General features: G+C 39.4%; 1 protein-coding gene across 9 annotated transcripts in view; it reads right to left on the bottom strand.

Annotated features, from left to right (window-relative positions):
• Positions 1-24922, bottom strand: part of LOC150089257 (semaphorin-2A-like) — a 1190084-nt gene that overhangs the window by 834645 nt on the left and 330517 nt on the right. The gene's annotated exons all lie outside the window — the stretch shown is intronic.

Raw genomic sequence — 24922 nt, 5'->3', positions numbered from 1 at the left:
AAATGCCAGCAGAATAAATCGAGGGTTTAGTGTCAAACAATGTTAACTACAAAATCATTTTGTGGTCAACATTTTGCAATTAACCAAGAAAAAGTCATTTTAAACTTTCTTGGTTTACCGGAAATGTACTTACAGTCTAAGCTAACTTGTAAACTGCCAGAAAGATACAGTTGTATGCTGATATGCATTGTTATTTATATAGAGTAAAACTAAAGTTATCTAAAAAAAATAAAATATGCAATTTTGTAGTTAACATTGTTTGACACTAAACCCTCGAAATGAGGGCGTCTGTGAGTGTGAAAGGGCGCAAACCACATATTGATTAGTTTCAATATTTACTAACCCTTAGTCTCTAGCCACTAAATCTTAATTATTAGATGTTTAGTATAATAAGTACATCACATAACATTGTATTCCCCCCCCCCAGAATGAGAGCACAGTGAATGAGGATTATGAGCGGATGAAATTGCTTGCCTTCCCCCATTCCCCCGGAAGGATGATGCCCCCCCCCCCTTGCCCTATCCAGGAAGACACCATGGCGTTGCTAGTTAGCCGGCATGGTGTGGGATGCTGACACTGACCACCAGGGCTTTCCCCTTGGCCAGTGTGTGGGATAGAGCGCCAATTCAGGCATTCCAACATGGGACCCTTTCCCCCAATGATCCTTCATTCCTACCACCTGGATTGGTTGTTCTCTCACTCCCTATCCCCTTCCCCCTCAACCTGGGTGGCCCCATCCCCCCTTCGCCTGGTGAGTAAGCCCACTTCCATCTGGCAACTCCCACCCCCCGGGGAAGAATGGGCATTCTTCCCCTGGGGCCCTCTTCTGTTACCCCTTTCAACCAGATGGGCGCCTTTACTACTGCCCCCCTCTTACTCTCTAACATTTTAATCACCTCCCACTTCCTATCTCATCACTATCACATTCAACCTTTCTTTTTTTTTCTTTTTTTTTTTAAGTGGGCTCTCCAAGGGCTCACCCTGACAGTGCTTTACGCTTCCTACTAATCACCTGCTTCCTCGTGGGGCTTGACGGTAAACTAGAGGTTTTTATGTGAAAACACAGGCACCTAGGCTAAGAAGCCGGATGAACAACACAACCAATGCAACCTACACTAATACTACACGAACACTCATTAATCTGCATAAATCTGGCCTTTACAGAATTTTGTATTGTGGGAAAACCGCCGGAGCCACATGATATTTAACTCTATACTCTATGAAACCCCTGGAGCCGCATTCCAATTAACACTGTACTCTATGTCCTCAAGTACTACATAATCATGTAATTTTTTTTTTTTTTTTTTTTTAGTTTTCAAACCATCCTAAACAGCTTTACGTGATAGCCAGTTCTCGCTGTACAATAGAAATACAGGCATACCTCGATTAACGAATAGGATGCGTTCCACGAAATTACTTAGTTAAGCGAAACTTCGTTTCCAGAGGTAAAAATACTATGGCCAGAATAGGGATACGTTCCTACGTAAAGAAAATGAAAAGCTTTTTTTCGAACAAAGAAAAGTTTTATTAAATAAACAGTCAACTTACATACAAAGTGAAATCACATTTTAAAATATGAGGTTAAAGTTGATTGTTTATGCTTTTTTTCTCTTTCATTTAACAATTGCCTATACGGAGTTATTGCATTTAACACTGATCGCTTAACTATAACACTTCTTCCTAAATCGGGATCATTTTCACTAAAAAAATTTAAAACGTTTTCAATGTCATTTAAGCACCTTTTTAAATCTTTGGTTGTTAACACTTTTTCGGCAGGAACTTCTTTAACTTCGCCTTCATTATCTTTGTCTTCGTTGCTAACAAGGTTTTCTAAATCTTCCACTGAAAAACCATCATCTTCTGCATTCAATAAATTTCTAACATCCTCTTCATCGACATTTTCGAAACCTATTGATTGAGCCATCTGGATAACTTCATTTCTAATTTCTTGGATGTTATTTTCTTCTTCTAGTACAACTTCTGGCCATATTTTGCGCCAAACTCCATTTAAGCATTTCTTAGTGACTTCTTTCCAAGAACTATCAATGTTTTCAATTGCGTTTTTAATGGTGTAGTTTTTCCAAAAAGTTTTAACTGTCATTTCCACTTTATCCTCTAGTTCAGTTAAATTGCTTAAAGTTCGACGCAGATAATAAGCTTTAAATGATGCTATTACTCCCTGATCCAATGGTTGAATCAGGGAAGTTGTGTTTGCTGGAAGAAACACAACTTTGACAGGAATGCATGTGTCCAACGTGTTAAGATCAGTAGGATGTCCCGGAGCATTGTCTAACAACAAAAGAGCTTTTTCTTCAAAGTTGTTTTTTTGACAATACCGTTTTACTCCAGGACAAAAGTGGTTAACAAACCAATCAGTAAATAACTCCTTGGTAACCCACGCTTTTCTATTTGCTTTCCATATTACAGGTAAATTCATTTTTATGTTACCTTTTAACGCCCTCGGATTTTCTGAATGGTAAACTAATAGCAATTTTAATTTATAATCACCAGAGGCATTTGATCCAAAGAGTAACGTTAAACGGTCTTTGGCTGCTTTAAATCCAGCAGCTGATTTTTCTTCAATAGAAATGAAGCTTTTTGTTGGTAGCCGTTTCCAGAACAAACCGCTTTCGTCAACATTGAACACCAAATTTGGTGGAAAATTTTCACGTTCAATTATTTCCTTTAGTTTTTCTGGAAACTTATTTGCAGCTTCAACATCTGCACTTGCAGCTTCTCCTGTTAATTTTACACTATGAATCCTGGCCCGTTTTTTAAATTTCTCGAACCAACCACGAGAAGCTCCAAAGGTTTCCGTAATTTCTTCAGTTTGTTTAGATTTCAGGTGATTAAACAAAAATAATGCTTTTTCTTGAATCACCATTTGACTTAAAGGCATATGACGTTGTGACATATCATCTATCCACAAACTTAACATTTTCTCCATTTTTTCTAAAATTGGATTCCTTAAGCGAGTTAATTTTGCCGCTGTAACATCTGTACAATTCTGAGCAGACTGTTTTATTTTTTCTGATTGACTTAGTATGGTTGTTAAAGTTGATTGCGCTAATCCTAAAGAATGTGCCACATCGGATTTTCTTTCGCCGCTTTTAACACGTCGTACGATATTTAGTTTAGTTTCCAAAGAAATTGCTTTTCTTTTCTTTGATTCTGACATTTTAATTAACTAAAACAAAAATATTTCTATTAAAATTTACAAAATCTACGTTATGTAATGCTATAAAGAACCTACGTCGATTATTGCAATGCGCCACACTGAAACAACGTCAATCATGTAAACAACAAATAAATTACGCGATTGACACGCAAAACTGTTATAACAGACATGCCCGCAGCTCGGGAGCACTCGGGAATACGTAACGAGTCGCCGTCAGTCACCAATCGGATGATTGTCGGGCGTTGGCCTTAAATTGGAATATTTTTTTATGTTAAATGGGGCTTGAAATTGCGGACTTCGTTATATCGAGGCTTCGTTATCAGAGGTAACGTTAACCGAGGTATGCCTGTACTTCTTTTTGAATGTCCTTGTACGAATGACCTTCGGCCCACAAAAATCGCAAAAATATCTTACTCCACAAAATTCTCAAATTCCTGCAGTACAATCGCCACCTGCCGCCATGGAAGATTGACGTTAACTAATGCGAAAGAAAGAAAGATAAAAAAAAAAAAAAGTCTCATTGATTTATCACCACCGTGCAACGTTCTACCTACCTACTGCTAAAAACTCACAATAATATACAGTTAATATTTGGGAAGCTGTATTTGCTTGTTACTTCTTTACTAGTAGCAGGATTTGAGGAGCATCGGAGACTAAGGCTATATTACTCGGCGTGTCTGTAAATTGCGTGTGTTCTGAGATCGATTTTCTGTTTGCTGGACGAAAATCCACAGTTTCTGGGGAAAAAACCATGGTATCCTCGCCTGAGGTCAACTAACTCAGCCACGTTGTGAAAAAAACCCATAAAAATGCAAAGCGAGCAGGAGGCGAAGTCCCCTATAATTATTGATATTGAATCTGAAAGTTTATTATTATTATTTTTTTGTATTATGAAACTTCGGTAATACTAGCGATTTTATTTACATAAAAAGTTCCAATCGGGGTAGGATAAAAATCGGTTCTTTGATAAAAAAAAAAAAAAAAAATCGGGCTAAGGTTGGGTTGGGTCAGGTCATACCGTCTACACTTCGGGCCGGGCAAGGTCAAGGTCAAGGTGTCAAGATGTATTTGTTTAATTGTGGTCTCCAGGATCCCTATATACCACTGCAGCTTCTGAAATGGCAAAATGCCAAGGCCAGAAAGTGTATGTATGTATGTAGGTGTCTAAGTATGTGTTCTGTTATGTTGAGTGTTGAGTGCTGGCACATGGCGACTTCGCAGCCAGGGGGAAGAGGCACCAGGTCCCCTGCCCCCTGACCGGGAAGAATAAAAATAAAAAATTTAGGCCCGTGCAGACCTCTAGCTCACGAGCGAGACGCTCGTCCCCAAGAAGGAAGGATTCATGCTCGCCATCCAAGACCAGGTAATCAACACATGTCGACAATGCCACCTGGCCTCAGAAACGTTCGAGCACATCACCACGAGATGCGAGGTGATCATCCAGAGTGAGTACATTGTAGAAACGACCAGGTAGCCAGGATAATACATCAGAGGCTAGCAAGGAAATACCAGTTGATCACAGAAAGTGTGCCGTATTACAAGTACGAACCCCAGGCAGTATTAGAGACTACAACCCACAAGCTGTACTGGAACCGCACCATAATAATGGACCAGATAATCCCGCACAACACACCGGACATAACCCTAGTCGTTATGTAGGATGTCAAAGACCATACATAACAGTGTAGCAGCAATAGGTCTCCCAGACAAAACCTACAAGGAATTCCAGAAAGTCGCAATCCTGAACAACTGTAGGATAGTCGGAGAATTCCTCGACCAACAGTCACACCAGACATAATAACCACCCTATGTACTTGATAGCATTACCCGTCATGAGGTGGAATCCCCCAATCAGAGAGAAATAATATAAGAGCAACTAATAATAATAACTGTAAGACAACTTACAGGGCGAGACTGCATACCAAGTGGCTGGAAAGATTCCCGGATATTCAGGTCACCGAACAGCGTATAGCGGACCAGAGAAGGACCACCGTTATGAAGAACCAGATAGTTCCTGCAATCTTGGAAAAAATCAAGCAGGATGTGAGCGATCAACTGCAAAGGATAAAGAATAGGGAACTAGAGGAGGAGGAAGAACATGCCACCGATCCAAAGAAGAAAGAGCAAGAAGAAATACAACCCACAGCAGCTGAAGTGGAAACAGACGAGATCATGATATCCAGAATAAAGGAAGTGTGGAAGAAGGCCCTAACAGAATTCGAAGGAATGTACCCCACAAAGACTTATGTGATACCGAAGCAGAGGCTGAATAAAACCTTGTGGAGAGTCATGGACCACCTGAACCGGCACATAATACCGCATTACCTCGACAGCAATTGTGCAACACTGGAGGCCATCCACACAGCCGTGTATTGTGCTGCGGTAGCAGCCACGAGGATTAATGGATGAAAAGCGAGAGACCAGCAGCAGAAGAACCGAAAACAGAAGGACCCACCAGCTGGGTAAAGGAAACTTCAACAGAAGATAGAAGAATTAAGAGTCAAGATAGGCCAATTGACCCAGCACTAATGGGGTAATAGAAGTAAGAAATTGATTGGAAAAGTGAAGAGCATCCTCAAGAGAGACAGCGTCCATAGCAAACATGAGAATAGGGGAGTACTTGGACACATTGAAGCAGAACCTCCTTGCACTCAGCAAGAGACTATGCCGATACAAAGAGAGCTCCCAGAGGAAAATAAGCAACCGAATCTTCGATGAGCATCAAAGAGGCTTCTACAGGAATCTCACAGAAGACGGGAAAGAAGGGAACGGACCACCCAAGAAGAAAACGATTGAGGAATTCTGGGAAACATATGGAGCAAGGAAGTAAGACATAACAGCCGAGCAACCTGGATAGAACTAGAACGCAAGAAAACCAAGGACGTACAAGAAATGAGAGAATGGGAGATTCAGGCAGAAAAAGTAAAAGAGACGATAAAAAACTCTCAAAACTGGCAAACTCCAGGAATGGATAACGTCCACAACTACTGCTACAAGAAGCTCACTTGTACACACAAGCACCTGGCAGAGCAGTTCACCCGAATGATAAGGCACCCAGAGACAGTTCAAAGTTTCTCACTGACGGAATCATATATCTGAAGCCTAAAGATGAAGATACAACAAATCCAGCGAAATATAGGCCAATCACCTGCCTCCCAACAATGTACAACAACCTGACCAGTTGCATAACCAGGAAGATATCAGACCACGTGGAGAGCCAGAACATAATGGCCGAACAGCAGAAAGGATGCAAGCGGCTGTGCAACGGTCAATTATCCATAGATGCCACGGTTATGGAGGAGCAAGCCTACAAGAAGCGCCGCAACATGTACGCAGTCTACCGCAATTACCCCAAGGCCTTCGACTCCGTGCCTCATAGCTGGCTAATAGAGGCGCTGATCATCTACAAAGTCAATCCGATAGTGACAAACTTCATAGGCGAAACGATGACGAAATGGAGTACCACCATTAAGGTTGGAAATGTCACAACCAGGCCAATCCCCATCAGGAGAGGAATCTTTCAGGGAGATGCCCTGAGCCCATTGTGGTTCTGTCTAGCACTTAACCAGCTAACTACCATGCTCAACGGCAGCAAGTATGAAAGGACTGATGTAGCCGAGTGGTCAGGAGTGAGGGTGCATAGCACGCGTTCTTTGAGTGGACCGGCGTTCAAGCCCGTGACTACTAAATACGATAAATATTTGTATTTACGATTTATTGTAAACTCTACTGACTTGGTTGTCGTGCCGGAGTATAAACAGAAAATTTATTTTTTATTTTATATAACCTCAAAGGAGGAAGAAAAAAACTGTACACCCTCACCCACCTAATGTACATGGATGACATCAAGCTCTACGTGGGAACTGAGAAACACCTTCAGCAACTACTCCAGATCACCGCAGAATTTAGCAATGATATTAGGATGGAATTTGGTCTAGACAAGTGCAAGACCTACGGATTGTGTCAGAGAAAATTAGTCAACCGAAACTATCAGCTGCAGAGTGGTAAAGAGATCGAAGCCATGGCAGAGGGAGAGGCCTAAAAATACTTGGGGATGATGCAGGGTAAGCAGTTACAGCACAAGAAAATTAAGATCTGCCTGACCGAAAAATATGATCAGAGACTCAGAAGCCTGCTGAAAGCAAAGCTGAACGGAGGGAACACAGTTAAAGCCATAAACTCCTATGCAGTCCCAGTGCTAACATACTCCTCCGGGGTCATAGATTGGACTAACACCGAGCTGGAGGATATCATGAGAAAGACAAGAACAATGATGACCAAAAGCCGCCAACACCACCCGAAATCTGCCGCCGCGGAGAGACTGACAATTGCCCTGATGGACTTCATTGAGAAACAGAAGACAGCGATAGTTAACCTGAAGGATTACTTCCAGAAACACACAGCAGCACTCCACCAAGCTATAAGGAAGATAGACAAGCGGTAAACCCCACTCAACCTAAGCGAGGAGTCCCCTCCAACGACGAGGTACAAACGAAGCTAGAAAGATGGGCAGAGAAGACACTCCATGGCAGATAATACAATTATCTCCATCAAGATTACATAGGTAAAATTGCTTCCAATGCATGGCTCACGAGCGGGACGCTCTTCCCCGAGACTGAAGGATTCATGCTGGCCATCGAAGACCAGGTAATCAACACCAGAAACTATAGAAAATACATCGCAAAGGAGCTCGGCATGTCAGATGACACATGTCGACCATGCCACCTGGCCTCAGAAACGATCCAACAAATCACCGCGGAGTGCAAAGTGATCAACCAGACTGAGTACACTCATAGACACGACTAGGTAGCCAGAATAATACATCAAAAGCTAGCGAGGAAATACCAGTTGTCCAAAGAAAGTGTACCATACTACAAGTATGAACCCCAGGCAGTACTAGAGATCCGAACCCACAAGCTGTACTGGGACCGCGCCATAATAACGGATAAGACCATCCCGCATAACAGAACGGACATAACTCTTGTGGACAAGATGTAAAAGGCTACCTACCTGATTGACATAGCGGTGCCGAACACTCGCAATGTCCAGAAAACCCATGAGGAAAATAATAGGAAGTACACGAACCTGAGACATGAGATCAAGGAGATGTGGTATATGCAAGTATAACCATCCCAATCATCGTGTCAATAACCGGTATGGTACCAAAGACTCTACATATCAGCCTAGCAGCAATAGGTCTCCCAGAGATCACCTACAAGGAACTCCAGAATGTCGCAATCCTGAACACCCATACGACAGCCAGAGATTTCCTCGACTGATAGTAACACCAGACATTAAAACCACCCTGTGTACTTGGTAGCAGTACCGGTCGCGGAGTAGAATCCCCCAATCAAGGAGAAATCATATAATAATAATAATAATAAGAATAATAATAATAATACAATTTTATTTATCAAGAGAATTCGTTTACAATAATAATAATAATAATAATACAGAGAGAGGTACTTTGTAAATGCGTTAAAATTAACTTGTATTGACTTCTGTAGCGACTCACCAATGAGACGCCACAGAAGTTATACAGCAGAATTTACCATTCTGCAGCTTCCATGCATGAGAATTATTAAATTAAAGCTTTAAATTTCAGTTTAATTAATTTGGAATTAGCAGTAAAAAGTTACGCTAATTAATCTGGGAAGGAAAGACTCAAGTGAATAATATTCATTTAATTCTCTATCTGGCTGTTACGGAAACTGAGATATGAAAGGTTTCGATGTAATGAGGTATGTGTTGTTTGTGTTAAGCGCCAATGCAAGCAAGGCTATGAGGCGTTAGTATATTATGTATAAATTGCTTGTATTCTGTCAGTGGTCGATTTTACTGCCTGCCGGACGAAAAACACGAGTTTCCAGTAAAAAATACTCTGCAACCCACGCCCAGTAGCGTAGCTAGGTTGGGGAGGCGGGGGCGGTCCACCATGGGAGGCACTTTCCAAGTGAGACCCAATTTTATTTTCCGACGATTCTTTTATGTTAACTTAGTAAATTACTTAATTAATAATTAGTTTTTAACAACTATACTTACAACTAAAATAAATAAAATATAAATATAACAAAATTGTTACATTTTCATATCGTACTATAATTCAAATTCTTAAAAATAAAACAATAAAACGCATGGCACGACGATTGCTTTATTGCTTATACCGTAGCGGCTGCGTCTCAGCAGCGGCACCGCACAGTCAGTTTAATTTATTTCCCTATAGGTTGTTTTGACTTTTTGTAGTATTTTTGATGTGTATTGAGAGGTGCGGCAAACTCAGGGACCGCGCCGGGCCGGAAAAAACACCAGCTACAGCACAGCACTCGCCTAAAACCGAAGGATTCCAATTTATTTCATTTCTCCTGGTTACTATGAATTCTATTGGTGTCATCAGTATCAAAAACTACATAAAACTATAAAATATAAATTGCCATACTTTTTGGTTACAATTGTATAAACTAACAGTTCTGATAAGTTTATCAGAACTGTCCGTTATTATGTGTGCGTATTTTAAATATATTTAGATATTGCAACCACAATGCAACCGACGAGTGCATAACGGAAATTAAATCATTTACAGATAATTTGGCTTACAGTTTGATCAGTACGTACGCTAATAACACACAATAAATCGTTTTGCAGGAGCATTATGAAAGAAAGCAGATCTTTTGTTCCAGTGGACACGAATTCACTAAAGAAAATACGATCAATATAAATGCCATTTACATTAACATTCTGCACATATGAAGCAGCTGTACAGAGTCATTTGTTTGATCGAGCATCCATACAACAGATAAGAAATAATCAGCAAAAATTTTTATACGATCGTTTATAATATAACTTAATTATCGAAAAAGTAACTCGATCAAAAGAGAGTTGCACCATACCGCATTAAAAAGACCTGGTTTATAAAGTAAACTAGTATCATATAACAGCTAATCAATCTGACTGACACTAATATCCTAAAGGAACACTGGTGAATAAAATTGAACAAAGACACCGTTTTTCGTCAATATTTTAATTTTTATAGCAAATAAGAATGTGAAAATAAGTTACTATACTTAATTTTACATGAAAATTCTCAATATCAAATCAGAGTTAATTTATGTACTTCACAAAAAGCACATTTAGCAATGACACCCGCAAATAACAAGTTTAAATTTTAACAATTGCACGAGCAAATCAAGTGATTCAACGAAAGAACATACAGTATTTCGATGTACCAAATCTATAAGGAAATAATTAAAATATATAGTATTACATACAGTTAAATCAAATGGAAAAAGCGAATCGACAATAAACGATAAAAATAAAAAGCAGCCAATGGAAGGTGATGATGATGATGATTTTTGGTTTCTATGGTGCAAAAAAGTCGAAGGTTATATAATGCATCAGGAAGGGCCAATGGAAGGAGATAATGAAGTTGAAATGCAGAAAACAAGAGTAAAAAGATTATCTCATGAGCGTAGTAAAAAGCATTGAAACACAAATACATTACGGAGAATATCAAAAATAATGTGATCGACAATTAGGTGTCAAATATTTGAATAATGGGACTTCGACAACGTAGATAAGCAAGTAACGGCACAAATTATTAACTGAGATTCAATCCTCCCCAACCCCATCCCAATACTGCTTTTGCAGATAAGAAATCTTCTAACTCTACTACAATCTAAAATAATGGAACAGGTTGCAATAGCCGAAATCAGGTCCGTATTGGCTGCAACGTTGAAAAATTAAATTAAAATGAAACATACTGAGCGACCATTTTACATGTAAGCTGACCACTCTGTGAGTGGTCAGATTACAGATCAGCAAGTAAGTCCCTCCTTTAGTCCTCAGAACAGCCTGGATTCGTCGTGGCATTCATCGTTACAGAAATTGTAGTCCATGCTAACTCAACTGATTCCACCATTGTTGCAAATTCGATGATTGCGGATCTCTACTCCGAAGAGCTCGTTCCACCTCATCACACAGATGCTCAATTAGATTGACATCTACTGACTGAGGAGGCCTGCTGAAAATGCGGCTACACAGCCCCATTTTCAGAGGGTTCGATGTACTGTGTTGTGACCCATTATTCTCGTCACCAGCATTCCAATTACCAGAGAGTTGCGCCACAGTCGCACTTCTGTTGCCACACGTACCATCCGCGAGAGCCTTCGCTCACCTCGAGCATCGATGAGCCGTGGTCGTTCAACACCTCGCCGGCGGTTCGTGGGTTTTCCTTCCTCGGGCCACTTTCGGTAGGTACTAACCACGGCTGACCGTGAGCATCCCACCAGTCGTGCCGAGTTGGATATGCTCTGACCCAATCATCTGGCCGTTGCAATTTAGCCTTTGTCAAACTCGCTTAAGTCCGCTCCCTTTCCCATCTGAAGAACAAGAGTAACACTGATTAACGCAGCTCAGTGTCAGGTGTTTTTTATACCGTGTCTAGACCCGCGCACGCGTAGTAGCTCATTTGCAGTTGTTTCTATTTACATAACGACTCGCTGGACATAACGTTTTGGCTAACAGATTCCGTATACACTGATGAGTCAAATCTTATCTCCGTAAAAGACACATCTGTTTATATGCACTGATTGATATCTAATCAGGAAATGACCTATGTAATTATTTACCTGTGGATTTTTAGTGCTCGGCATTCTCAAGGTCGAATAAATATCACTATGTAATTATTTGCCTGTGCTTACATACAACGAGTGATCGCTGAATTATGACCAGCTATCTAATACTTCGTCGTTCCTCCTTTTGCCCTAAGTACAGCAGTTATCTGACGTGGCACTGATTCAACAAAACGTCGGAAGCGTTCGGGAGGTATGGCCAACCAAGCTGTGTGTAATGCAGTCAGCAATGCAGGTTTTGAGGTGATTGGTGTATCCAGACGCCTGATATGCCTTTCCATAGTGTCCTATAAGTGCTCTATGGGATTGATATAGGAGGAAGTTCGGAGGCCAATCGACATGCTGGAAGTCAGAACTGTGTTCCTGAAACCATTCCTACAACAAGTACTAAATGGCAAGGCGCATTGTAATCTTGGAAAACACTATTGCCATTCGGAAAAAGTGTAAGATAGCAGGGTATACACAGTCAGCAAGCAGTTGACAATAGCAGTTGTTGACTGCATTGTTCCACATACACCAGGGGTACAAGTTCCTGCCAGTGAAACATGCCCCACACCATACCATACAACTGGCTTCACCAGCTGGCACTTTTAATACATGTTGGATCAAGAGCCTCATGTTGTTAACGCCAAATCTGTATACGATCATCCACGGTGTTGAGTAAATAATGTGACTCATCCGACCAGCGCACCTCTTTCTAACATCCAACTTGCATGCTCCTTGCAAGAGGCGAGGCTTTTACGGCAATGAACCTTAGTTAGGAGAGGATGCCGTAGGGGTCGTCTGCTGGTATAGCCCATACGTGCGAGTGGCGACGCATGGTCATGCCAGTTATTTTCCTGGTTGGCCCATGTTGTATTGGGTAGTCAACTCTTCAACAGTGCTGCGCCTGTTCGCCTGTACAAGCCGTTAGGCTTCATTCCAGCCGTAAGCTTTGCAATGGACAGGAGGGTGTCGTCTTGGTTTGCTCCCACCATGACAACGAGTTACTTAATCACTGGACATGGCTTAAGGGCCAAACTATTTGAAAGAGGATTAGAACCTGACCCCTACTGTTCGTGCGGTGAGGTGGAATCTTGGAGACATGTCATCCTTGAATGCGGACTGTATACTTCAGACAGGCAGGAATTACTAAATAGGTTGCCAAACCTCACGGAGAATAATTTACCTCTCTTGGTTCAGAGGTGGGACATCTTTGCTTTGCTTCAGGAATTCTCGGCCAAAGTTTTTAAAAGAAGACAGGAGCTAAGAAATCTATTGCAGGATACCAATTAAGGGAAGTGCTGCACATTTGACGACAGAACACTTCGTGTAATGTCATCTTTATAGGATGTTTCTTGTCTACAGCGAGATGATCTTCTGCTCCTGGACACCCAATTCAGGCTTGCATTTGTGGATGGACTCTAAAGTGGAGATAATGTTAATGTTAATGTTTCTAAGTGTTAAGTTAATGTAAGTGTATGTATTTGCTATTTGCATGTAAATAATCGTATAATGTTGCTTTTTTTTTCAACAAGTGTACATTGTTCTTAGTTGGAAAATTTTTATTTTTATTTTTTATTTTATTTTTATTTTTATTTTTTTTTTTATTTATTTTTTTTTTTTTCCGCTGGCCTCCAAGTTTGGGCAGCCTTGGGGGCGGGATTGCTGGCACCTACCAGTATAGCACTACTTCCGGTAGGTGCAGGATTTGTGCATTACAGCACACATAGAGAATGGTGGATCCAGGTGTTAGTTAATCCCTGGTGGCGAAATGGCCTGACATAATGCTCTTTTTTTCAGGCCTGTCTTGCAGACGTTCTGAGCTTTCTCAGGAGTAAAAGGTGGAGATGGGCTTGTGTCTAGGAGCCACCCTTCATATCAGGACACACACAATCAATGTACAGAAAGACTACAGTATATATAAGAGCATGTATATAAATCTGTATATAAATATTGTATATAAATTGATTAATATTGTATGTAAATTGATTAAGATAACTTGAGAATGTATATACAGTTGTGTGTTAATAAATAAAATAATAATAAAAATGTACAAGCCGTTAGACCCAGCACTCACCTCTAACATCAACTTTTTGCTAACCTTTGCAGTTCTGCTGTCGGGTCGTTTTTGACCCTTTTGACGCCAGTGCTGGTATACTTTAACAATGGCGGCTCTCAAACACCCCACCAGTTCAACCGTTTGGAAAATCGAGGCACCAGCTCATTGAGCACCTACAATCTGTCCTTTATCAAAGTCTGATAAATTCTTCCTTTTGCCCATCACGCTTGGAATTTTACTACCTACTGAACCACTGACACCTCATCTATGCTATGTAGGTCGACTTACTGTGCACTCTCGTAACTCACGTGGTCAACGGTTCGCATTCAGTTTTCATTGGGGTGGTCATAATTCAGTGATCACTCAGTGCTTTTCACTTAGGAGAAGGCCTTTTGCTTCGGGTTTCATAAATGCATGAGGGATTTTATTGCATCCGAAAGAGCAGGACTAAGATATTTAACTGAAATAGTTACAAACTATACAAATATCTAAAATATTTACAAAATACTAAACTTTTTACAAATACTGTATACAATATAATAATATACAAAAAACGTTAAAATGGAACATCAACTGTTAGACAGGGAAGCATGCACGAGGTTGGTAAAGGTTATGGAAGCAGTTGTCAATAATTAATTGCATTTGTAGTGACGTAATTGCCTCGCCCTCTCCCATTGGCTCGAATAAATATCACTAGGGAGAAAACCTTTTTAATGTATAGAGAGATATGAATTCTGCTACCTATTTGTTTTTATATTTATCTCCTGTGTACTGAATTTATGCCCCTAGCTTAGTGTTGTGATGAGTTTTCTATATTTTTAATAAATGAATATTTATTTATTTATGTCTAACTAATATGAATCCTCAAAATGGTGCATGTTTTTTTTTTTTTTTTTGTTTTTGTTTAAACTCCTTGCAGAAAAAAAATTTATGGTCCAGACGAAATGCAGCCCCTATGTTGACTTATGAAAATGTAGGTAAATGTAATTTGCTAACTAAATGTAGCCCCTGTGGTCTCGGGTGAGGGTAGCATAGTTTTTCCTCCAGGAAAATCAGGTTTTTCGTCCAGAAAAACAGAAAATCGACCACAGAACACATGCAATTTACAGATAGTATATAGGCAGCAGTACGGCCTTAGTCGCTGATGCTCCTAAAACCCTAAAATAACAACAACCCTTGTGGTGAGTTATGAAAATGTAGTTAGATGTCTTCCATTCGCTGTTTTTATTTCAACCTGTTACAGTGCACGACGTGGTCACCGTAGAAGCATAAATATTCATATATACATACACTGGGATGTCACAAAATACAATTCTTCCTGGTATCCGACAAAGCTGTTCTAATTCTGCTGCATCCTGTGACATAACGTCCTTCCGGTCCCCCCTCAATACCAAACATGAAAGTACACAGCTTCTGTGAGAGTGTCAACAATGCTAGGTTTTCCCCCATTGTCTAATCTGCTAATAAGGAAAGTCTGGTCAAATCACGTACACGTTTGATGATTGAAATACGGCTGTTTCATTATGCATGAACGTATAACCAATGGAACATCTTATAGTAGCTTGGGGGAGGGTGACGTAATATGGTGCGCGTAACATGAACGATTAATGGGTAGTTCATATAGAAATCAATCAGGTGATCATCCACAGAGACTATTTGGCACAGTGGTAGGGGATTTATATATCGCTTTTCGGGTTTGCCCAGCCGTGTACACTATGTAGATACAAGATCCTATACTTTTTTTAAGCGTGCTTTGTTCGTGAATCTGATGGAAACTTTTCGTTATAGGTATTGGCAGAAGACAGAAGAAAATAGGGATAAAAACGTTTACCGGTAAGGCCTCCACATATGCCGCTAGGGCATCTCAGATTCCTATTCACCTTCAGTTTAAATCGTCTGCAAACAACTCAAAATCCTCCCTGTCTCCTGCAGCATGCGCAGTGATCGAGAATTATGGAAAGAACCCTCTCCCACTCAACTGTTAAACCACACTAGAAATTTCAGATTTCGTGAATATTAAATAACATCTACCTATCATATTAATCCATGCACACTATTATACACCATATATCAACATGCACTAAAATTGTAATATACATCGGAGTACTCGTAATCAGGAATATTTCCATGCATATTGCCACACTGCTCTTACTTCTCGAAGTATGCATGGTACATTGATATGCATCTTCTCATTTGTGAACATCAATTTCGGCCATTCTCGCCCTTAGAAATCTAAGGGCGAGAATTAAGACGCCATCGAAGTTGTGTTGTTATTGTTGTTGGCTTTTAGTAGCATTAGCGATTAAAGCCATATTCCTCCGTGTGGATTTTCTGTAAATTGCGTGTGTTCTGAGGTCGATTTCCTGTTTTCTGAACGAAACACCAGAGTTTCCGGGGGGGGGGGAGACCATGCTACCCTCGCCTGAGATCGACTAACGCAGCCAAGTCGTGAAAAAGGCCCATAAAATTTCTTTCGTTATCGATGGGACTGGAACTCAGTTCTCTTCTACCCAGTGTGGGAATGACAAGCTACCTTACTAACGTGCTACCTAAGATGGCGACCCTCCAATGTAGCACAGTTAGTATAATCATCGTCCTCCACACGCTAGTCGAAGAAGACCTGAGCTCAATTCTCGTGAATAACGCGAGGAATTTTTATAAGTCTTTTTCACAACGTGGCTGTCTTAGGCGACGGCAGCATGTTTTTATTTTTCCCGAAAACTCGGGTTTTTCGTCCTGAAAATCGACCACAGAATACACGCAATTTACAAACATATTATATACGATGCAATATGGCCTAAGTTGCTAATGTACCTAAAATACTACAAAAAATACTACAACAACCAAGCCGCCAGAATTTAAGAGAAAGAATAGTCTTACGTATTAAAACAAACGGAAAAGCAGAAACGGAAGAGACTAATAGCAATCTTAACCATTGAAATACGTGCGCTTTGATGATCCCAGATGAGTAGGCATTTTAGATTCAAATTCAGTTTACAATTCATCCCTTAATTATTTACTTAATTAGTACTTATCAATTGGCCTCTATACTGTATTAGTATCCTAAATTGGATGAAACCTTTTTCCTCCTAATATTTAAGGTAACTAAATAACTAACGCTGAAGTTTAACTATGAAAAGTTATGTAAAATGCTTGTTTGAAATTGTTTAGTGTTAAATTCTGAAGGCATTTGTGTACACTAGTTATTTGATCGTCTAGATCACTGAAGTCATATGGGAGTCCGGAAACATTTCGCAGAGCAGCGGGGAAGGGGAATAAATGTTAATAGCCTATTTGTAAATAAAATTTCTGTGAGAGGAGGGACTTGTGCGTATCAATATTTTAATTTTATTCGTTTCCTGCCATTATCGATCTAAATAACTAGACATTTATTCAGACAGACATTTATTAAAAATTCATGGCACATTGCTAGGAGCAAATGAAGTGGTACATTTATGAAATAAATGTGGAATAAGTATAACAGACAGAGAACAGTACAGAGCATCTAATTAGTTAATTAGTAAACAAGATTTCATATTTAAATTATTCAAATTGAAAAACATCATGCATGATTAATCTAAAATAGGGGTATTCATACATCGTCATAAAGAACCTCAAGTAGACGGAAAGCAATAAGTCAATTAATTCGCTGGTTAATTTTGCGGTAGAAACACAAAAAATTCGCACAGAAGAGGTAACTGAAAATGGATAACTTAATACGAGGGCAGACAGCAAAGTTTCAACCAAGAAGACTTTTGAACAAGTAGGATATACAAATAAAATTAGATTTGCATTAAATGAATAGTACTTAAATCCACGTTCAGAAAGCAACAAAAAGTTATTACCTGTCCAATAATGGGTAACCCTATATTCTGAAAATCCAATGCTGGCTTATAGTCCTAAACTAATTATTATTAAAAGGGAACATTTCTGAAACCACTGTAATTTCTTTCGTCTCTATCTAAATCCACGCTGGTTTTTAACGTTTACAATTGACTTGATAACAGATTCCCACAGTGGGTTTCGGAAATGTCATCTGAAAGTACACTGTGGCCATGTTAGGTATACCTATTCTTACTTTGCAGATAGCATAGTTGATATAATCACTATCGTCCCCACACCGGTAGAAAAGACTTGAGTTCGAATCCGCGAGGAATTTTTACGGGTTTTTTTCACAATGTGGCTGAGTTCGTCGGTCTCAGACGAGAGTAGCAGGGTTTCTAATCCCAGAAACTAGAGTTCTTCGTCCAGAAAACAGGCATACCTTGTCAAAAATCGCAGCCGATGAATGAATCGGATTCCACTCCTTTCAGCAAACACAAGAAGGTACAGTTACGGTTGGTTCAGGAACAACAACAACACTGGACAGTGGAGGGGAAAAAGTTTAATGATCTCACGAATCCCAGTTCCTACTCTTTCATTCTGAGGGGAGAACACAAGGCCGCCGTAGCCGAGTGGTCAAGCGCGCGGGTGCATAAGTACACGTGCCTTGAGTGACCCGGGTTAAAGCCCGTGACTGCTGAATACGGTGCTGTTTCTTGTATTCTCTCTACCTTGTGAACTCCTCTGACCGTGTGGTCGTACCGGAGTATAAACAGAAAATTTATTTATTATTTAGTATGGTGAAAAACAGCACGAAAACCATGTTTGGTGAAAAACAGCTAGGTGTGAAGAATGACACGTAAGAGTATAAGTCCATGGACTCATGAAACAAGACAATTGTTTTCCGGACAGGCGCCCCCCCCCCCAATGGCTGTAGTGTATTCATCTGTGAATTGGTTCTTCCAACAAAATAATGCACCTTTCCAAAAGACCAGAATTGTATAGAACTGATTCCAAGAACTAACAGTGAACTCAGCCTACAGCGGTGGTCTCTCCCGTCAACATATCTCAATACAGCTGAGTCCTGTAAGATGAGGTGGAACGATTAGCAACTATCCAATTCGGCATAACTGTGGACAGCAGTTGGGTTAACACGGACAAGCGTGCCTGGCACCAGGGCCGAATTTCCCATTAGGCACTGTAGACACTGTGCTTAGGGCCTACGAAGGAAGTTAAAAAAAAGTAAAAAAAAAAAAAAAAATAGGGAGGAAAAGGTTTTCAGATTTAAAAATAATGCAACTATTAAATTTCAACATTATACTTGAAATTCAAAGGAAACAGAAAATCTACAATATCATGATTATCTAGATCACGTGTAACATTTCTTAAGATTGCATAAGTTTCTTGCTTTGGCTTCTCATTGTAGCAAAATCTTTAATAATGTACTCGAAGTCCATATGACAAGTAATATCGTTCTCGATACACAGATGTACCAACGACGATAAGCGACCTTGGTTATTAGCTGAACATTTGCACAGTTCTTGATCTGCTTAAGTTTCGAAAATGAGCGCTCTCCTTCAGCATTCAATCCAATTATGGATGGATAAATTCTTAAAGATATGTAACTACTGTATATAATATCGATGTAGATACACCATAGTTTACCCATAAATTTGAACTACGTATGTAGTGTAAAGGCATCGTTTTAATTGTATCTCATATTGTGGGTGCCTTTACAACGAGATAGCTAGTATTGCGCTACTTCGAATAAATAACGCTTCTCTAGTAGAGAAGACTACTGTTATTTATTTTCAGTGGATACCACCACCCAGACGATCATTTAGAAACTAGTTGTATATGTGTGGGATAATAACTCTACTATTCGCTTGTCCCTATTAGACTTAGAAATGCAAAAGAGTAGAGGGAAAGTTATAGTAGGAGAGGAAGAAGAAAAGAAACGGTGTAGAAGAATGAAAGGGACTAACTCCTTCAACTCACACCACTCAAAAACTCATAGATCCCTCGAACAGGCAACGCTGCCCCAGTGGGGAAGACTGTTGTTACTTATTCTCGGAAACTCCGGGCAGCATAAAGCACCCCCTGACGGCATCGTGTCGAAGCTAGTTGACTTCATCATCGGTGGGTGTGCAGGTACCCTGGTAAATGCAATATGCCATCACAGTTGCGAAATTATTTTCACAATATGAGAGATGCCAAATGGTGAATAGATAATAACGTATTAGAAGATGAAATGCATAAGGCATAATTTCTTATGGGTTTAGGTAATTAACTGTATAGGGGGTGTTTCAAAAGTAATGGCCAACAAGTTAATGGTGACTGTACAGACTACAATATTCAAAAAAAAAAAAAGCCTAGTAAACATCGGTCCTTAAGTGAATCATTTTCAAGATATTGAACATTTTTGGTTGGGATTCACCACTGACTTGTTTGTTTAGATTAGGTTATGTTCATTATCTCCCTTTCCCCTCTCTCATTGCTCTGAGACGTAGCAGGCATACTAGTACTTGTCAAAGGATAGTCAACATGGAAAGAGGTTACAGCAACGAAGAGTATGCGGACTTGCACTTCATGTATGGTAAAGCCAACGGCAGTGCACTGGAGGCTGCAGGTTTGTACCAAAAAGCATTTTTCCGCCGAAGGCAGCCCAACAGGCAGCCTTAGAGAACATGGGCGCTTCGCACATGGAGTACGAGCAGGTAGGCCCAGAAGCATAACACCTGATGTTGAGGAAAGGGTGTTAGAAAGAAAATGTGCATTATCTCGAAAAGGGTTCATTTACGACCTGATCTTCACTGGGACATTTTTGCTTATTTTAGTTTGTACTTTTCACCTTTAAATTATTGACCATCATTTTTGAAACACCCTGCATAATATCGATATAGATACACCATAGTTTACCCATAAATTTAAACTACGTATGTAATGTAAAGGGATCGTTCTGATTGTATCTCATACTGTGGGTGCCTTCACAACGAGATAGCTGGTATTGCACTACTTCGAATAAATAACGCTTCTCTAGTAGAGAAGACTACTGTTATTTATTTTCAGTGGATACCACTGAAAAATACATTATTATTACAAAATACTTTAATAATGTATTATCTTCTAATACATTATTAAAGATATGTGTACGTTTGGGAAACTAGTAATCAGTTTATCTTTTATTTGTGTCTTTATTAATTCTGTAACAGACATTTTGTCCTTGTATACTGCCGAAAACAATAAGAATTCATCAAAGACATCTACTTCTAAGTCGGAAGAGTTGGTGTGACTAATGCTGTGGCTTTGGATCGAATTTCTTCTTTTGACATAGATTTATCTATAAGAAAACTGAAGGTATCATGCGATGTACTGTATGCAGCACTTCGTTTTGTCATTTCTGTGACTAGTACGTCTACAATACGATAAAAAAATTGAATTCGAAGTGTATCTTTTGTACGTAGTTCTGCTGGTACCATTCCTCTGATGTCAAATGGTTCATCAAACGGTTTCTTCCTTTTCCGCTTTCGGTCTTCATGTTGTCTGTAATCAGAATTCGGAACGAATTCTTTTGTCATTTTTTTCGAAATCATCAAACTTGTATTCCTCTCAAACATCAATCAAATAATCCAGATGAGCATCATATAATTTCATAATTACGCATAACTCAATTCCAGGTTCTTGAATTGCTTTATTCGCTCTATCTATGTTTTTTAAGAGATCTTCCCAAATGACAGTCATTAATGATATTTCTAACCTGTCCAGTTTATTTATCAAAGCTTTTGTTTCATGAACCATCGTCGGTTTTTGTTCTTCGCATTCTGAGATATCAACCAATGCTGCACAAATTTTACTGTATTTTTTCCCAATGATCTCGCAGCATCGTATGTGATAAACACCTTGTGTCTGATAGGTGTATTCTCCATCGTACTCAATTAACACCATCTTTGTGGTGAGGCTGCAAAGAATGTGTAGAGCGACTGTAAAATGCTGATAATGGCAGTCAAACAGCTTTCTGCGGATGTGGTCCCTACTAAATTAAGACAGTGTGAAGCACATGGAACCCATACTGCTAGTTTGTTGACGTCCTTGAATCTGGCTGGGACTCCAGAATGCATCCCACTCATATTAGCAGCGTTGTCGTATGACTGAGATCTGCAATTTGCTACATCTATTCCATGTTTATCAAGAACAGATGCTACCTTCTCAAAGAGATATTTCGCATCATGCTTTTCAATGGGAACAAACATCAAGAAACGATCATGTACTTTGCCATCTTTTGATACATAACGAATAATGACCGACAACTGGTCTGTATGACTTATATCAGGAGTTGAATCTTCATTTTACCCAAAGCTTTTTTTTTCTTTTTTCATAACCAGATTCGTGTTTTCGCATATATCTGTCAGACATTTTAAATCACGTCAAACACAGTTAACACAATAAATTATTCTAGGATCAGAATATGAAAAATTGAAAATACAGCTCGCCAGTCTTCTTTTAAAATTCACACTACTGTATTTTCTTAAAATGTCACACCACAAACTTATTCCGCTATTTAAAAAAAAAATAATAAAAAATGTTCTTGTTTATAATCCGACACGACCATTAGGTCAGTGGAGTTTACAATAAATCAATCAATACAGATTTTAATGGTATTTAACAGTCACGGGTTAAACCTCAGTCCACTCAAAGAGTCTGTACTACCGCACTCGCGCTCCTGCCCACTCGGTTACCGCTCTCTTTACATATAACTCATGTACGTATTTGACAGTACAACTGTTTTGAATAGGCGAATGCACGTTTAACTCTCTAGGAAACAAGCCAGTTTAACAAGATAAGCATGAGACAACAGTCACACACGTTTATACATGTTCATACGTGCATGCGCAGCTGCGCTGATGGAATGCTCATACTTGCATTACATCAAAAATGTAATTCGCAGTCAGTGTGTTAATACAGTACAATTTATTATAAGAAATGTTTTACTCCTCTTTTCGCACTTTTAGAATAAAAGTGCCCAGCTCCTACAAACATTAAAATCCGGCCCTGCCTGGCACGACACTTCATTTAGTCCATGCCACGACGAATGCAGAATGTTCTGAGGGCTAAAGGGAGATGTATTCTTTATTAAATAGATGTAGTTAATCATGATCAGGAACTTTTTTTTTTTTTATTTGGTAGTTGTTGGCGCATCGGCTTCTGTGGCCATATTGCACCTCCCAAGGTTTTTGCAGTACTTTGATCCAAGCCCGAGGCGGGAATCGAACCCGCGACCTTTGGGTTGCGGGGCAGGTACTTTACCCACTCGGCTAGCCCGGTCGCCGATCAGGAACTCTGCAATCCACTTATTTAAAATGCTCATAATCTAAGTGTTGATGACGCTGATAGATTTTAAAATTGCAGTAGGGAAAGTTTTTAAAGTTAGCACTAATGTCATTGAGGGAGTTGTGTTATCTGATGCATAGCGAATCTGCATATGGGGTTTCGCAACAAATCAAGCTCAAAAAATCAACTGTTAATTTCAAACATGGATAAATGTTATTCATTTTATTTAATCTAATTTAAATTGTAATTCCCACGTGATGCCTTTGATATTAAGTAAGCTGTTCAATTTCAAGAAACATAAACACAACACTAAAGCAATATTGTCTAACACAGTGATGGGCAGACTTTTCGATTGTGATCTGCAGTTAACTGGATAACTGTTCCAGCCAGTAAATTAAGAAAAGTCACAAAATGGGAAAACAATTAAAAATAATAATAATAAATTTTTAAAAATCCAAAAATAGATAAGAATCGCTAACTTGTCAGAAACCATGAAAATAGTATTCACCAATTTGAAACGCATGACATTGAATTTCGGCGAGCACAGGCTGGTACTTCGGCTTGTGATTAATATAAAAATAAATAAAGGATTACATCAATTAAGAAAAGAAATGCGCGTTTCACGATGCTTTAATTAATATCATTAGTAGATTTCTTGAAATAAAATGACGCAGTCGTCCTATTGGTACAAGACCTTAAATCAGGAATTGGCAACTAGTGTCACCTTTTCCAGAGAAGGCACCCTAGGTTGGCAAGTTGCTGGTTTGATTTTTTTATGGTGAATCGGTAGCTTACACCAGGGGTAGCGAACCTTTTTAAGGGTGCGTGCCAAAACTAGCTAAGTCTTTAAAAAAAACTATCCTCGCGTGCCCCTCGAAAGGCGATATTAAAGACATTTAATCACACAATTTCGTCAGTACGTCTGACCACTCCGCCTTCAAACAAAGCACTACAGGAATACAGCTATTTGCTGAATGGTGGCACGTCACTACATGCCTGGCAGAGAGAACAGTCGTGCGCAGATCACCACTCAAGGGGGTTTCCTCCAGTGATGTGTCGAAGTTTGAAATTTTTTTGGGACATTGAATTCCGAGTGGCCAAAAAATTTGTATGCGTGCCATAGGTTCACCACCCCTGGCTTAGACCATAAGGCACCAAGTAGAAGGCGCCAAAGACTCTCCTGGGTGGTACCGTTATTGTATATTCTGGAGTATAAGGCGAACTTGTAAAAATTCATCTACAGTTTTAACGTTGACTTATTCGCCGAGTATAAAATCCTAAACTTCAATTACGGTATAGTTCATATAATTTATCGGGAGTTAGGTTTTACTGTTTACTTTTCGAGTGTCATTTTTTTATTGGAACACGTTCCGATATTGAAGAGCTGTTTACAGAGAAACCAATTTGCAGGATAGTAAGAAACATGCAACACGGAATAGATCAGTTACATAATCGAAGCCTCCCGTGTATACATAGAATTAATAAGAGCGATGTCACCTATTCATGAGGTTTTGGTTTTGTACTCATCTTCTACATGAGGGAGTAATATATATACTCTTACCGCTTTATTTACAGTTTGCTGTGCAGTGTAAGAAAAATTCATAATGTAAACAAACTTTTAAAAGAAATAACTGAAGTTAAAAGTAGATTATTAAAAACATTTTAATAATCTAATTTTATTAAAAGTATAGTTTATTGAAAGAAACGATTAAGCGAGGTGTGAAAGATGACTACAAAAAGGATCGACTTATGCGGCGAATATATGATTAAGTACGAATTATCAAGGCATAAAACAGAAGTTACTTATACGCCGAGTTGAATTATAAACCGAAATATATGGTAGACTATTTCAATAAATCATTTCAACTAGGCAATGCCACAAAAACATTCAGACGTGTCTGTATAAGTACCAATTTTATTTTTACG

This window comes from Mastigoproctus giganteus, chromosome 2 (assembly GCF_048544385.1).
Source record: "Mastigoproctus giganteus isolate SK-2022 chromosome 2, ASM4854438v1, whole genome shotgun sequence".
In the NCBI taxonomy this organism is placed as follows: Eukaryota; Metazoa; Arthropoda; class Arachnida; order Uropygi; family Thelyphonidae; genus Mastigoproctus; species Mastigoproctus giganteus.
The sequence above is the reverse complement of the archived record's forward strand: the minus strand, read 5'-3'. Positions and strand labels throughout refer to the sequence as shown.